The sequence below is a fragment of the Pleurodeles waltl genome, chromosome 2_2 (genome assembly GCF_031143425.1).
Source record: "Pleurodeles waltl isolate 20211129_DDA chromosome 2_2, aPleWal1.hap1.20221129, whole genome shotgun sequence".
Classification (NCBI taxonomy): domain Eukaryota; kingdom Metazoa; phylum Chordata; class Amphibia; order Caudata; family Salamandridae; genus Pleurodeles; species Pleurodeles waltl.
The window spans coordinates 272,762,841-272,779,226 of NC_090439.1; positions in this window are offsets into that span (position 1 = coordinate 272,762,841).

The window sequence follows — 16,386 nt, forward strand, 5'->3', positions numbered from 1 at the left end:
TGTCTAAGAGTGCCTGCTTTTGTGCTCTCTCATTGCATGCTTGTTGTATGGTAATGTCTTTGTACCTGTAATCATCTTATATCTGCTTGCAAGTCTTTGTGAGTGGCCTGTATGCATGGGGAATGCATTTAAGGAATTCCATCTGCCTCTGGTCTTACCCCTATACTTCTTGCTTTGATTTTTAAGGTCTAGTGTGTTTGGGTTCTGCTGGAGTATGAGACCTAAAGATTAATCTCCATCCTTGTCTGTTCTTGTAAAAAGTTATCTTTGCTTACTAGGAAAGCCCCTGCTACAATGGGACTGACCTTCCCCAATTTCAGGTTGCTAAGTCTGACAGTTGAGCGCATGTTTACTTAGCTAAGTGCATTTTATAATAACTATGGTTACATCGGAATCACCAGTCTAGTAACCTTTGTGCTCTGTTATACAGCACCAGCATTGACTGTTTTCTCCTTTGCATGCTAGCTTCAAAATGACAACTGCCATTTTATAGTTTGATTTTTAATCGTACTTCTTTCTTATACATAAACACCTACATTTTCCTAAACCCAAACTAGGGGCTGGCAGTATACTCAATAAATATTTCATATGATATTGCACTTTTGAGGGCAAAAGGACCGATGTACTAAAAGACAGATTATGCAAAGTGGACCACAAATTGTGCATTGACTTGTTTGCAACCTTTCTCTGACTTTGCAATGTAGTCTATATATTAATAGGTTGGATCACAAAACCTCCAATAACAAAGGGGCCTCAGAATAGTGGGATCCACGTGGGATTCATACTGGGATTCAAACAACCCACAGTGCTTAGGTTTCAGAAATGCCCAGGGGTCTTATGGTTCCCTGGTTGTTGGCTGACCCAGATTCTCAATAATGCAACCGTTCACCTGACCAATGAAAGGAAATTGGAGTTCACCCCATTCTCTGCTTGCCCATATGTCAAAACTATTTTCAAATGAATCCAAATATTCTCTTGCGTGTCATATGAATGGGGATGCTGTAGACCAAAGGGCGGGGGGGTGGTCAGAAAGACGGTTGGAGTTGAAGGTGAGGGGATGCAGCCTGATGTCAAGATTGCCAGTCCCCAACTTTAACATGTATCTGCCATCGGTTGGCTTTCTGCCCACTGTGCCCTACTGGGAGTAAACCCTCCAATCTACCCTGGCTCAAATCTAGGCCCATATTTATACTTTGTTAGCGCCGCATTTGCGTAGTTTTTTGACGCAAAATCGGCACAAACTTGCGCCGATTTTGCGTCAAAAAACGACGCAAATGCGGCGCTAAAAAAGTATAAATATGGGCCCTAATGTGCTTTCCTTTCCCCAAGAGGAGTAAAGTAGGTGTAATCCTTGAGCTACCCTTCTGGGGGGGAAGAAATATTGCTGGGGCACTCCTCAATGCCTGGACAGGATGCCCCACCCATTATTTTTTCAAAACAATACAATACTCTTGCTGTCAGGTGGGTATTGTGCTCCATTGGGGCATATGGTGGGTAAACTCCGCATCGCCCTCCCAGGAGACAGAATTACTATTCTCATTTTTTTTAAAGGGGCAGCACATGCCAAATCCAGTTGGGTCACTACCACCAAACAGAAATCCCTGATGTCAAATGTGCTTTCTGCTCTCAGCAAGTGGGCAGATTGGGGTTAGGCCCTCCAAACTCCCCCCATGAATGTCTGTTGTGCTTTTGTTAGGGTGGTGGTATGATCCAATGCCAGGGTGGAATGCCCCTATTTTCCTTAAAGAATACTTCCTGGTGTTCAGTGGGCTTCCTTCTACCCTGGGGGTCAGATTGGGAGTAAACTCTATGTGACTTCCCATGAGGGAACAGAAAGAATGGAAGCACTTGTCCATTGCCATGGGGTCCTTCAACCCTGAAAAGAAAATCACTGGTAGATAGTGGGTAGGCTGCTGCTTGCGGATCCACTGGCACAGAGTTGCCCTTGGAAAGGGGGCACTGTCCTTTTTTAGTAGAACTTATCCCACACTGACAGTTGCCCTGGAACAGATTATAGCCCCTGAACACTGACCAAAGTGAAAGCAGGTGGCCACTAATGGAGCCACATAATTTCACTTTTGACTCTGTGCTGTCAATGGTCAGTGCGCCCTGCTCATCACAGTGACAAGAAAAAAAAATGATGTGACAATAGCTATTTACTCAAAGCTGACTTTGTGTTTTTTTAAAGGAAAATCCTTCTGTTGCTTGCACCAGAAAGATTTCTCACACAGTGTGGGGGACAAATCATTCACAAAAAAAGCAAAGTGGAGGTGCTTCTTTTGAAATCAACAGTTCAGTCAATGTAGTTAAGCAGTTAAAGGAACTGGTGATGCATTAAAAATTACAATTATCCCATCTGGGAAACCTAAAGGGAACCAGGCAATGGTTGGACCATTGTCTACTCCCCACAAGGTCAGCCAAGACCATTCACAAAGGGGACATTATCACATGTGGACACCTGTCCCTTTGCAAATCAGTCTCCCCCTCCATTAGGGGCTCTGTAACTGTTCAATTGGTTGCAACTGCAACTGTCATTGAAACTCATTGATAATGCTACATCAAAACACAATTAGAAGGGGAGCCCTCCTCAGGCTCCTTACTAGTTACGATTCAATATGGGTTTAATACATACCTAAAAGCCATTTTCTGTGGTTGCATAACTTAAGAATTTGCAGATTTTGCAAATTGCAGTTTGACATTCAAATGCTTTGTGCATCTTTATAAATGGAAGGGGCCCCTAGCGCCATCTACCGATACATTAGCATCATTTGTTTTTATGCTAATGTTTTGTTAGATGGCCAAAATCACTGCACCATATTTACAAAGTGCTGCAATGCATGCATTGTGCCACTTTGTAAACCTTTGCACTACATTATGATTGCGTCAGGCATAATGTATGCAAAGGGGGCGTTCCCCAGTTGAGGGGACAGAAAAACTGCTGCAAGCAAAGCTAAGAGATTTCCTTGCATAATTGTTTCGGCACTTTTAATGTCTGCTCAGAGCAGGTGTTAAAAAGGGGCATACCACTGAATACAATTCGCCCCTATGTACCCTGCAGGGGTAACACCAATATTTTGGTGCTACTCCTACAGAGTACATCAATTGCGTCAATAAAAACTACGTTATTTCCCCCTACCCAGCGCCATGGTGCACCATATCTTAGATATTGGGGACACATACAGGTGGTAGGGGGGCACTAAGGGGTACAAGGAAAGTGTTGCTGCAGTGGGTGCAGCGCCACTTTCCTCAAATCTGCCCCTAAATCCCTACATTCTTAAGAAGTGTAGCTGTTTGAACAAGAATCCATTCAGTGTCAACTCTATGATAGCACTAGTAGGGGTTAACCTTCTCCCCAAGTGGTGGAGCCTTTGGAATCCTACTTCATACCTGGGTAGGCTCTGGTATCTAGACTCCTTTGACCTCGAAAGGAGCAGGGGGGAAATCCATGTAGCCACTATTGAGGGAGACATGTGCTGTCCCCAATGCATTACTAACATGCAACTCTTTTTTTCTCTCTTTTCTTCGTGTCATGGTTTTTAATGACCGAACATGTGATAAAAAAAATACAAATACAAAAATGCAACTCTTAAAATATATGTGAAATTATTAATGCCTGTACTGTGGCAGCTTCTACTTGAGATGTCATTGTCTCCTTCTTAAGGTTGCATTGAGTGCCTGATGCTACACTAAGATAGAAAATGACTCTACACTTAAATGGAACCTGGGCACCAGCTGCCCTGTGAGCAATCCGAAAAAATGAGGAGGCAGGTAACTACAGCTGCTGCACCCAGGAACTGCAACTTTGGACTGCAAAAAGAAATAAGGTCCTACAGTGCCACACTTCAACCTCATCACCTCTCAAGACAGCAGTATGTGCCCCTGAAACAATAGGCTTCCATTGCAGTGAGATAATCTTTCACTTTTCATAACCATATTTGAAGCACTTCTTGTGCTGTCTAGAAAACCTAATATACAATAGCATGACAAAGGGAATGAATGAATTACTCTTTTGGGGTGATCTGAAATGCAGATGACATTTTCTTCATGTAATGTCTGGAGCAGTGCTTGGTTTGTAAATAAAATAGTGTGGGTGTCCAAAGCTCTCCTCTGAAACACACGGCTGCTGTGTCTTACAGCCATTTAACAGTGGCGGCTCCTCCACTATGGTGGAGGAGCGTTGTCCCCACCACCACCAGCAACAGCTGCAAATCCTTTCACAAGGAACTGTGTTTATTATCCTTTCCTTGTGAAAGTGGCGAGGCATTGGGGGTGACGAGCAGAGGGGAGTGCACTGTGCACTCCTCTCAGAACGCATGTGTGTTTGGTCGGCCGTCTCAGGCCGGCCAAACACACATGGGTACTAGGCTCTGTCCTGCCCAGCAACACAGTTGCTGGACCAGATAAAGCCTGCACAGGCTCCCAGTCTGCCTGGGAGCACCCTGGCTGGGTGCTCCGAGCCAATCCTGATGCTGCTCTGAGCAGCATCAGGATTGGCTGCAGAGCAGGCTGGGAGTCTATGCCTGCCTGGACTGAAGACAACATAGGATCGGTGGCATGCGGCGCGGAGGTGCGTTTTAAAAAAATACTTTTTTATTGTTATTAATCCCCCCTCATGCGCCGCCCCGCCCCCAGTAATCCCTGTGAGTCGCAACTGCTCTTTAATCCATTTACAGCCACCCATTGCCCCTTCAGTTCACTCTTGCAGCTTTCTTCTATCTTGCTTTGTGATGCATTTTTGTTTTTCTCTTCCTCCGTCTTTCCTATATGTGTCTTTTGATCTCAATAAATGCTTGAGGAAGAAAAATAAGTTCCCTCAAATATATGTGCTGGTGCTGGGCACCGGAAACTGCCAGCGCTCAAATTAAGCACTGGTCTGGAGGGAGCTGAAACAAAAAAAATAAGTGGCTGAAGAGACTGATCCACGCACGCTCTGTATTTCTTTTTTGCTCGCAAACAAAAGCTCTTGCTGGGACTGACCTGAATAATGACCCAGCAGTTCTTCTGAGCTACATTTCAAGCTCTTTTAAGTGACACGAAATCAATGCCACATTTGCAAGCTGTGATGTATACTTTAGGGCTGGATTTATAAAAGTGCAGTGAACACGAGTTAATAACTTAGGGAAATAATATAAGAATTTTTCTGCTTGTCACTCAGTGTGTTTAGTTGAGACTAGTTAACATTGCCAGAGCCACTGTCGTAGCAAAGGCATCCATTATGTGTCTTTCCAGTGAAAAGTCCAGGTGTAGTTTGTAGTAGATTGCATTTTAGACATAACATGGTTGGCTGATGGCCTATTCATGTGGGGGTACTACAATGTGTACTGTATTGCATTGCAGCATTTATTAAGCTATTTATGCCCCTTATGAGGCCTCGAAGTCCTACAGATTTGCGCCTTATTCGTGAGCATGCATGTTGTGCATTACAAAGTGAACGCTGCCACATCATGCGGTTTCAAACTGCTATCAGTAGCCAGAAACATTTTGACTGTAAACCATGTGATGCACGTTGCTGCGTGATACCGCAATTTGATGGATAACAGAAACCAAGCGGACTGTGGGAGAAAGCAACAAGCCCTGAACACATCTTTAATTAAGATCATGTGTTTCATAACACTTTCAGTTTGTGTTATGTTTTCAAATAAATGTGGGTAAGCCAGTGTTGCAGTCCGGTTCTAATTAATTAGGCTGTCTAGAAAGCTGTTTTCAGTGGAGTTAATAAAATATACATCAAGTTCTTGTTGCAAATTCAAAGCCTCTTGTGCTATTGTGTGAAAAATAGGGCCCATATTTATACTTTTTTTGCACTGCATTTCCGTCTTTTTTTACGCAAAAGCTGCACAAATTTACAAAATACAATGATATTGTGTACGTTGGCGATGCTTTTGCGTCAAAAAATGGCGCAAATGCGGCACAAACAAAATGTAAATGTGGGTCCAGGTGTGAGAATCTGATAACGTGGTAACATTGCTAATATATTTTAGCCATGTGCATAGCGGGAATTTGCTGCAGGTCTTGACCTCCAGTCACACTCTTTGTCCAGCACACCTCATTTTGTCAATATCCACTGTTCACAGACTTCGGCTGTGTTTAGCAGGGTTTGCTACTGTGCTTTGACTCCAGCCAGTTACTGCACTCAATGTTCCATGGGCCACCAACACCACAGTACATGTCCTTCAGCCATGTGCTGTGGAGAGTTGGAAGCAGGGCTTCGTTTATGGTCAAGTCTGCACCTCAGCAGTGCACCTATGGGTTTAATACCTATGCTGGAGTCCCTAAACCTACATACCCTACCATATACTACGGACTTATAGGTAGGTTAATATTGCCAAATATGATTAGCCTAATTTGCATATCCACTTTACACAGAGCACTGGCCCAGGGACTGGTAAGCAGTACCCAGGGCCCAGCCAAGAGTCAGTTGACACCAGTACAGTATTTGTCAAAAAAGTGTGGGTGTACCAGAGCAAAAATTAGGACTTTCCTACACTGCCACCATCAGATGAAAGGTGATGGGTACTAACCTACACCCTGGTGGTCCTCATTACCTAAGTAAAAAAACCTGGAAATGGGAGGTCCCATGTTTATGCACCACTGTGAAGTCCATCCCCTATAGGAAAATGAACCACCTTAACAGTTTTCGATTCTCCCACCTCATTTGCATCAACCATCTGAGAGGCCTGTGGTCAGTTTGTACACGGAAGTGAGTGCCAAACAGGTATGGCCACAAATTCTTCAGGGACCAGACCACAGCAAAGGCCTCCCTCTTAATGCACTCCATCTTTTCTTTCTGGGGAGTAGTCGCCTGGTGAGGAAGGCAGCTGGCTGGTATTGGCCCTCTTCATTAACTTGTGATAACACCACCCCAATCCCTCCTTCTGAAGCATCTGTTTGCACTATAAACTCTTTGCTATAGTCAGGGGCCAGTAACACTGGTGCTGAACACATAGCCTGCTTCAGAGTGTCAAAAGCTTTTTGACACTCTGGGATCCAAATGACTTTCTTGGGCTGTTCCTTTGAGGTAAGTTCCATCAGATGGGTCACTATTGTCCCATACTTCTGAACAAATCTCCTGTAGTACCCAGTCAGGCCAAGAAAGGCCCTGTCCTGAGTCTGAGTTTTAGGAGCCTCCGAATCCAGGATAGTCTGGATCTTGGGCTGGAGAAGTTGTACATGGCCTACACCAACAAGGTGGCCCAGCTACACAACTGAACTTTGCCCTATCTGGCCTGCTTTGATAGTCAGGCCTGCTTGAAGCAGGGCCTGAAGCACTTCCTTCGGGTGGACCAGGTGGTCCTCCCAGGTGGAACTGAATACAGTAAAACATCAAGATAAGCTTCACTGAAAAATTCCAACCGAGACAGGACTCGATTCACCAACCGTCGGAAGGTGGCAGGAGCAGTTTTCAGGCCAAAGGACATCACTTTGAGCTGAAAGTGGCCCCCTGGTGTGGAAAATGCTGACCTCTCCTTAGCTCCTGGACTTAAGGCAATCTGCCAGTATCCTGAGTTCAGATCAAATGTGCTCAGGAATTTGGCAGCCCCCAACCTATCAATGAGCTCATCAGCTCTAGGTATGGGGTGAGCATCAGTCTTAGTGACTGCATTTAGATCTCTGTAGTCTACACAGAATCTTAATTCCTTCTTCCCACCCTGGGGATTAGGTTTGGGAACCAGTACCACTGAACTGGCCCAAGTACTATCAGAGGGCTCAAATACCTTGAGCTCCAACATCTTAGCTACTTCAGCTTTGATGTTGGCCTTGACTTGGTAAGACAGCCTGTAAAGCTTGTTTTGACAGGTAGGCTGTCACCAGTGTCAATATCATGGACACACCAGTTGGTGAGTCAAGGGGTCAAGGAAAACAGACCAGCAAACTGCTTCAAAATGTGTTTGCAGTACCTCTGCTGCTGGGCTGTCAACTTGGAAGAGAGTACCACTCCCTCCATTGACCCATCTTGTGCATTTGTGGAAAGGAGGTCTGACAGAGGTTCAATCTCCTCCTCCTCCTTCCCTTCATCTGTGACCATCAGCATGGTCATGTCTGCCCTGTCCTGCTGGCGTTTCAATCTGTTGACATGCAGGATCCTATAATGATTCCTGGGAGTGCCAAGGTCCACCAGGTAGGTGACATCACCCTTTTTCTCCACAATTGGATAGGGCCAAGTCCATTTGGCCTGAAGTATCCTAGGAGCCAAAGGTTCCAAAACCCACACCAGCTGCCCTGGGTGATACTCAGGCATGATAGCCTTCTGGTCATGCCAGAGCTTCATGAGCTCCTGGATGGCCTCCAGGTTGCTGCTTGCCTTCTTCATGTACCCAGCCATGTTTGACCGCAGGCCCAGGACATAGTCCAGCACATTCTCCTTGGCTTCTTTGAGAGGCTTTTCCCAAGACTCGCTAACCAAGTGTAATGGGCCTCTTACAGGCTTGCCAAACAGTAACTCAAAGGGACGGAATCCAACACCTTTCTGTGGCACTGTCTGTATGCAAACAGCATGCATCGGAGCAGAACATCCCATCTCCTATTAAGTTTGTCAGGCAAACCCATGATCATGCCTTTCAGGATATTATTAAATCTTTCCACCAGACCATTGGTCTGTGGATGAAAGGGGGTGGTGAACTTATAAGTAACTCCACACTCATCCCACATGCCTTTCACATAGGCAGACATAACATTTGTGCCCCTATCTGAGATCACCTTCTTTGGGAATTCCACTCTGCTGAACACACTAAGTAGGGCCCTAGCCACTACAGGAGCAGTGACTGTTCTGAGGGGTATTGCCTCAGGGTAGCTGGTGGTATGGTCTACAACCACCAAAATGTATCTGGTTCCTGAGGCAGTTGGTAGGTCTAGGGGACCAACAATGTCAATCCCCACCCTCTCAAAGGGAATCCCAACCACTGGCAGTGGTATCAAGGGAGCCTCTGACTTGCCCCTGCCTTGCCACTTGCCTGGAAGGTTACACAGGAGCTGCAATACTCCCTGACTTTTTCTGACATTTCGGGCCAATAAAAATGGTTGACTAGCCTGTACCAGGTCTTGGTCTGTCCCAAATGTCCAGCCAAGGGAATATCATGGCTTAAAGTGAGGAGGAATTCTCTATAATTCTGAGGGACCACCAGTTTCATGGTTGCCCCTGGTTTGGGGTCCCTTGCCTTGGTGTAGATAACTCCATCCTCACAATAATGTTTGTGGGTTTCACTGGTATCCCCTTGTTCTTGCCTGGCAGCAACCTCAAGAGTGGGACACTCTCTTTGTCCTGGGCAGAATTTTTCTGTAGTGGGCCCACCTGCCCCTTACACTTCTGCCAAGTCAGGCAGAGCTTGCAGGGGAAGGGGCCCTCCTCAGAGGTCAGATCCTTCACCTCAGGATTGGATTCCTCCTGACTCTATGTACTTGTTGGGGCTGGCAAGCCAGATCCTATGCCTTTTCTTTTTCTTGGAGGCTTGGCCCATTGTTCCATGGTCCAAGTGTCCGGCAATTCCCTGATGTGCTGCCTGTGACCTGGTTACAGCACAAACCCATTCAGGGAGGTCCAGCATCTGTGCATGGACTCTTCTTTCCACCTTTGACCATTCAGATGCTTCCAGATCATTTCCCAGCAGTCACTCTACTGGGAGGGCAGGAGCTACAGCTACCTTAGGGTCAGTCACACCTCCCCATTCCAAGCTCATCATGGCCATGGGATGGAGTTTGGTTCTGCTATCTACATATGTTTCTTGGTGGAAGACACCAGGTAAGACCTGTTCTGGAGAAACCAGCTTCTCTGTGACCATTGTCACACTGGCTCCTGTATCTCTCAGAGCTTCTACCTCAGCCCCATTGACTTTAGACCTCTGCCTATACCTATCCTTGCTGGGAGGTATGGTCGCCATAGTTGCAATGTCCACCTCACCCACAGACACTAAGATGACCTTTGTGTGCCCTGATCCCAGCCCTGGGGTCACTTCCACCCCATCCATACACTAGCAATCCCGTGGGACTGCCCACCAGTGGCGGGCTTCTTGGAGCAGATAGCATCTCTTCTTTTGTGTTCAGGTTGATGACACTCAAAGCATTTGCCAAGCTCCAGAAACCTTCTTGCCTTAACAGGATCATAATGCTTCCCCTGATACCCATTCCCCTTAGAAGTGGCATGGCTTGGGGCTCCCCCACCCTGAGGAGTTTTCAGGGACTCTTGTGAGGACTCTTTGGACTATTTATCATCTTTCCCTTGGTTATTCCCCTGGGAAGAACCATGTTCTCCCTTTTCTGATCACCCCTAAGGGTTTCTGGTTAACCCTAGTTCTTAACCAGTCATCTGCTACCGCCCCCATCTCTCTGGGGTTGGTCAACGTAGAGTCAACTAGATAGTGGTGGAGCTTCACTTGGGCACAATTGGTTAGAAGGTGCTCCCTCAAAATCAAACTGTAAAGCCCATATAAGGTACTTACCTTGTTGCCCTGTATCCATCCCTCTAGTGCCTTAACTGAGATATCAACAAAGTCCACCCAGAACTGGGTGGTTGTCTTTTGGGTGTCCCTAAACTTGAGCCTATACTGCTCTGGGGTCAGACAAAACTTTTTAGTTAAACACCTCTTCATAATGGGGTATGAATATGCCTCTTCCCCACTTAGGTCCAGAAGTCTATCCCTCCCAGAGCTGGGGACCAACTCCCAATGAAGTGAACCCCAGTACTGAGGCTTAACTCTCCTCATTTGGAGGACCCTCTCAAAGGCCCCAGCCACTTATCTATGTCACCCCCTCAACATAAGCAGGAACCACCCCCTTGGGTAATCTGGGCAAAAAACACCCCACCCGTGGACATCTCAGCTTTTCTGTCGCTGTCACCATCTCTTTTCTCTTTCCTTGCCCACTTTTTATTTTCTAGGGCCAGCTTCTCTACCTCCAAAGCTACAAATGCTAGCTGGGCCTCCAGCTCTCTTTCCCTAAGGGACATGTTCTCTCCTACTGAAGGGACCCCCTTCCCCCAAATAGCTTTGGGCATGGCCCTTGTGACTGTGTGCAGTGAGGACTGGTCTTCCTCCTCCTCGCCTTGGCTCACATGCCCTCCCTCCCCTGAGTGGTTGGAGCTAGCATCCTCCCCTTCTTCTTCCCTGTCTGGAGCTTCCTCTAGGCCTACTTCTTGGGCATCAGCCCATGCTGTCAGAGGTTTAATCATAACATGTTTCCTGGGGTTAGTGGCTGCAGGCAACCCTCTCTCAGTACACAACCCCCTAGTTGGACTATGTCATTGTGGGTAGGCTAGCCAGATCAAGCTCCTTGGTGCCCTAGTTTTGTGTCAAGAAAAACTTTTTTGTATAAATTGGAAACAAGAATCTAGAAAAATTACAAAAATTCGTAACTGAAATTAATCCAAATTAAACATTTTAAAATGTGTTTGCACTGGGACAATTTAAAGGATTTTTAATTTGCTTTACTTAAAACTGTACACAACTGAACACAAGTATAGGGTCCCACCAATGCACACCACAAATGTTGGAAAATGGGTTATTGGTAAGGGAAGGTAAGTACCTACACTTAGCAATAGGCCACTAACCCCCACTAGGTTCATTTAAGTCAGTAAATTAACCCTAGCTCAACCCCTGGTAGCTTGGCAACAAGCGACAAGGCTTAACTTAGGAGACAAAGTGTAAAGTATTCAAGTATCTCAAAACAGTAATTAAATAAAACACAGGAAACAATCCAAAACCAATTATAACAATAGGCAATATTTTATCTTTAAAATTACACCAAAATGAATACAATCATATAAAGGGAACCGGAGATATGAATATTTAAGGAATTATTGCTTTTTAGTGCTTAGAAATGAAAAGCACCAATCTGGTCATCTGGTCACGCGTCAACCAGGGCAAAGTCAAAGTTTAAGGCCAACCGCGATGGAGCTCTGCTCAACTACAGCAAGTGGGAGGCCTTGGTTAAAAGTTTACCTTCAGACTTGGTCATTTTCTTGAAAAAAAAAATCAGCGGGACCAAGTCGCCAGTCCAATCCGACCTCCTGGAACTCTTCCTCAGATACGTGTTGCAGAGCCCTCAGTGGAGATTTCTACATTCGGACTTAGACAATTTTTCGAGCTGAAAATACCTTGACCGGGGCAAACCTGAATGTTGATCTGACGTCCTTGGAAACATCTTCGGTTACACTGCCTGGGAGGTCCCAGTAAACTTTCTACATTCGGACGTAGTCATTTTTTCAGAGATTTTCTTCACCGGGATGAACCTGCAAGTAAGACCGGGTCGCGGTTGAAGCAAGCTGGCTAGATTTGCCGCTGCTGGTCAGTCCCTTTATGGAACTTTTTTTCCAAAAGTTCTCCAAACTTCTTCAAACTTCTGGATCTTCTTTCAGATGTTTTTTTAAGGTTCTTTTGCTGCCACAGCTCACCCCAAGGTTCCAGAAGCTCTGAGCTACTCCTTGCAGGTGCAGACTACAACTCCCAGAATGTACCTGGTGCAAACTCCAAATTGACCACTGGACAGTGGGCATCTGGTCAGATTCTTCAGGAGTTGGTACAGGGGACTCTGATTAGCAATTTTTCACCTGTAGCAAACAAGGAGTCCCTCCTTGAACCAATTGAAGCCAGGCAAAGTCCGTCTTGTGTTGAAGCCCAAGTGTGCAGCTGGTGCAGTCCTCCAGAGTGTAGTGCCCAGGTGCAGGTCAGGGGTGCAGCAGGGCAGTCCTTCTTCTCCTATAGTTCTTCCTTGTAGGGATCTGAGGTGTGGGTGCGGGTCTGCCAGCTTTATCCTTGCTCCTGGTGAAAAACAGGGGGGTCCTGGCTCTCGAATCAGGGGTAGGGTACTTCCCCCTGTGATGACCACTTCCTGGGAAGTATGGCAAAAATCAATCTGATGGAGCAACATTCCTCAAAAATCCATCATGGCTGAAACTGATTTTTGCAGGTTACATCTGGCTGGGCCCACCCACTGGTGTGGCTAGAAATCCTAAACACCGCCCTGTTCTGCCCTCTCCTAGTCTAATTAAGGGGGCACCTAATTGTCTGGGTTTGCAGGATGTCAGGGAGGTGCTTGGTTGCTCCAAGTGTCCTTCCCTGCCTTTGAAGACCAGTTTGGCATTCGTCCCCACCTGCTGAGGGAAGTTCTCCTCCCGAGGCACATCTCTTTGTGTTCAGCCCAGGCTACTTCACACCTCATCAAGGCAGCCTGGCCAGGCTGCCAGAGGCTTATCAATCAGAGCAGAGCACTAAAGGGCTGAATTTGGCAACATTTAGGTAGAGCTTAAAACTCTTTACCTGAACAACTTATATTAAATCCAACAATTGTACGTTGTGGGATTTATTATTATTACAATTAATATGATACCAAACTTGAGTCGTCTGACATTTAAGGATAATTTATAAATTAAAATAAAGTCTCCCCATTCTAGCCTATTGATGCCATTCACCACAATGAGGGAAAAAACAAATGTGGCTGTTTTACCTCACCAGGGCTTTTAAAAAACTATTTGTATAGGGTCCCGGCTTATAGTTGCATGGCACCCAATCCTAGGGGCACATAGGGCACACTGTAGGGGTGACTTATATGTAAAAATAAGGTAGTTTAAGACTTTGGAAGTACTTTTAATTCCAAAGTTGAATTTGCATGTAACTTTAGTTTTAAAGCAGCCAGCAAGGCAGGCCTGCCTTTAAAATGACACTGGGCACCTCAGCAGTGCACCTATGGGTGCACTACATATGATGGGGTCCCTAATCCTACATGCCCTACCCTGTACTTATAGGTAGGTTAGTATTGCCAATTATAATTAGCCTAATTTGCATATCCACTTTACACAGATCACTGGCCCTGGGAGTGGTAAGCAGTAACCAGGGCACAGCCAAGAGTCACTAACCACCAGTATCTGTCCAAAAAGTGTGGGGGTGACCTGGGCAAAATGGAGGACTTTTCTACACTGGGGTTAGCCATAATCCTTACTAATAAAAGCATCTTGACAAATAAGTCAACAATATCCAACACAATGTAAAATAAGTAAGGAATAAAGTATGGCTTTATCGCAAAGACCTAATTACTCAAAAACAATACCACTCATTTGCCAGAGACAGGCAGACTCACCAGCACCTACTCTGCACAGATGCAGCAAGCACCAACTATATCCCACTAGAAAGGAAAAGCAAAAAAAATATTCACAAGACAACACAATATACATCCTGCACAAATGCAAGGAGAATTTCAAACACAATAAAACAGAAGCTAATCATGCTGGTATTATTCGACCATTTACAAAAAAAAACACATTAAAGCAGGGAAATTAACTCATTTAGAGAAAACAGTGCAAAAAATGTTTTCTTGCAAAACACATACAGCTACAAAAACTGCAGATCAGCCGCAAGCAGGAGGCACAGCACAGGGAATCAAAAGCTTTGCACCAGATTAAAAAGAAGAAACAACACATTGCAATCACAATGCAAATGATGACAAGAAAAAAAAACAGGTAACATTATAAAACGCACAAACTTTCCCTGGTGTCTAGTGGCAGTCTGACACCCTTGGGGACAGATTGGCCTACAAATATGGCCAATTTGCCCAATTTACCAAAAGCCTTCCAATTCCTCACTAAAGGGCCACCTTGAGCCACTCCCTAACAAATAAAAAAGAAAATATATGGTGTCTAGTGGGCTTGCCCAAGGGGTCGCTCTGCACAAGTTTATCAAATAAAGGCCCAAATTTAAGAGGGCCTAGAGCATATATTGCCATATCGGCGTACTTTTTTTTACACTAATGTGGCAACATTATGGCAAAAACACTGCCCTATATTTAAAAAGTGGTGCATTACATGCATTGCGCCACGTTGTAACCCTAGGTGCACATTATGCCTGTCAGGCAGAATGTCTGCAAGGGGATATTCCCCATTAGGGGTAACTCAAAAATGGTGCAATAAAATCTAAAAGATTTCTTTGCACCATTTGTAGCTGCATTTTTAATGCCTGCACAGACCAGGCGTTAAAAGGAGGCACACCCTTGCTTTCAAGGGAACTCAATGTGCTTTGTAGGATTAGCGTTGACATTTTTGATACTAATCCTGGAAAGTGTCAAACTAGCATCCAAAATTTGGACGAAAGTTCACTAACTACTGCCATGGGGCACCGTATGTTAATTACAGTGCACAAATGTTGGCGTTAGGGGTCGCTAAGGGGTGCGAGGAAAGTGGTGCTGCAGTGGATGTAGCTCCACTTTTCTTAAATCAGCCCTAAAAATCCCTGGTGCCTCATGGGATCTGACCCCCAACCCCCTGGGGCAGATCAGCTGAAAAAATGGCAGAGAGGGGCCAAAACATAGATCAATAATTGCCCTAATGGAGCAACTCTTGCCAAAGGGGTTGCTCCCCTAAAAAACATAATGCATACAAACATCCCTGGTGGTCTAGTGGGTTTTGACCCCCCCCCCCCCCCGGAGGCAGATCAGCCAAAAATTCAGACAATCTACTTCTGGAGGTAGGGGAGTTGAAGCCTAGATCAATGATTTCCCCAAGGAAGAAACCCTTGCCTAGGGTTCATTACCCTAAAAATCACACTGCACACAAAAATCCCTGGTGGTCTAATGGGTTTCGTTGGGGCAGATCAGCCAAAGCAATAGTCCATCTATTCCTGAGTGGGCTGAAACAATGATCAATAATTTTCCCCAAGAGGGTGACCCTTGCCTAAGGGGTAGCTCCCTGAAAAAATGAAATATAAAACAATCCCTGGTGGTCTAGTAGGTTTTGGCCCCTCTGGTTGGAAGATTGGCTGAAAATTGGCTGAACTGCCCCCGAGTGGGACCAAAACATGGATCTCACTATTGGACCCCTAGGGGAGCGATTCGTGTTCAAGGGGTCACTCCCCCAACACAAAAAAAAGTCCCTGGTGGCCCACTGGTGGATTCCTGCCCCACTATCTCTGCCCTCACTGTGATCTTGGGGCAGGAGTTCACACCAAATAGTCTGTTTCCCGCTCACCAAGTCCCCCCGAGAAAGGCTTACCGAAAGGACGCCCTCTCTTGAAGAAGCGCTGGAAGTAAATCGCTTCCAGTGCTTCCCAGATGCATTTGATGATGTCAGTTCACCGTGCGCTCACCAATGCCATCAGATTGCCTACAGGTGGGGTGGGGTTGAAATCAACAGCCCATGGAGGGAGCACCAGAGCTTCCCCCTTTGGTGGTTAGAAGGACGAAATGGTTTCATCTTCAGCACGCACCCACAAAGGCTGAGGACAGAACCGTTCCATCCTCAGCATGCAAGGGGTTAATGTGAGAAGTGTAATTGAAAAATGGAGTAAGTTGAAAATAATTAAAGTGCAAATAATGTCCACGTAGCATGTGAGAAACTCACACTGGTCAGACCTCAAAAGCCAATACTGCCATTTTAATCAAGCTTGCTAGAACAGCTGTTTGCAAAATTAG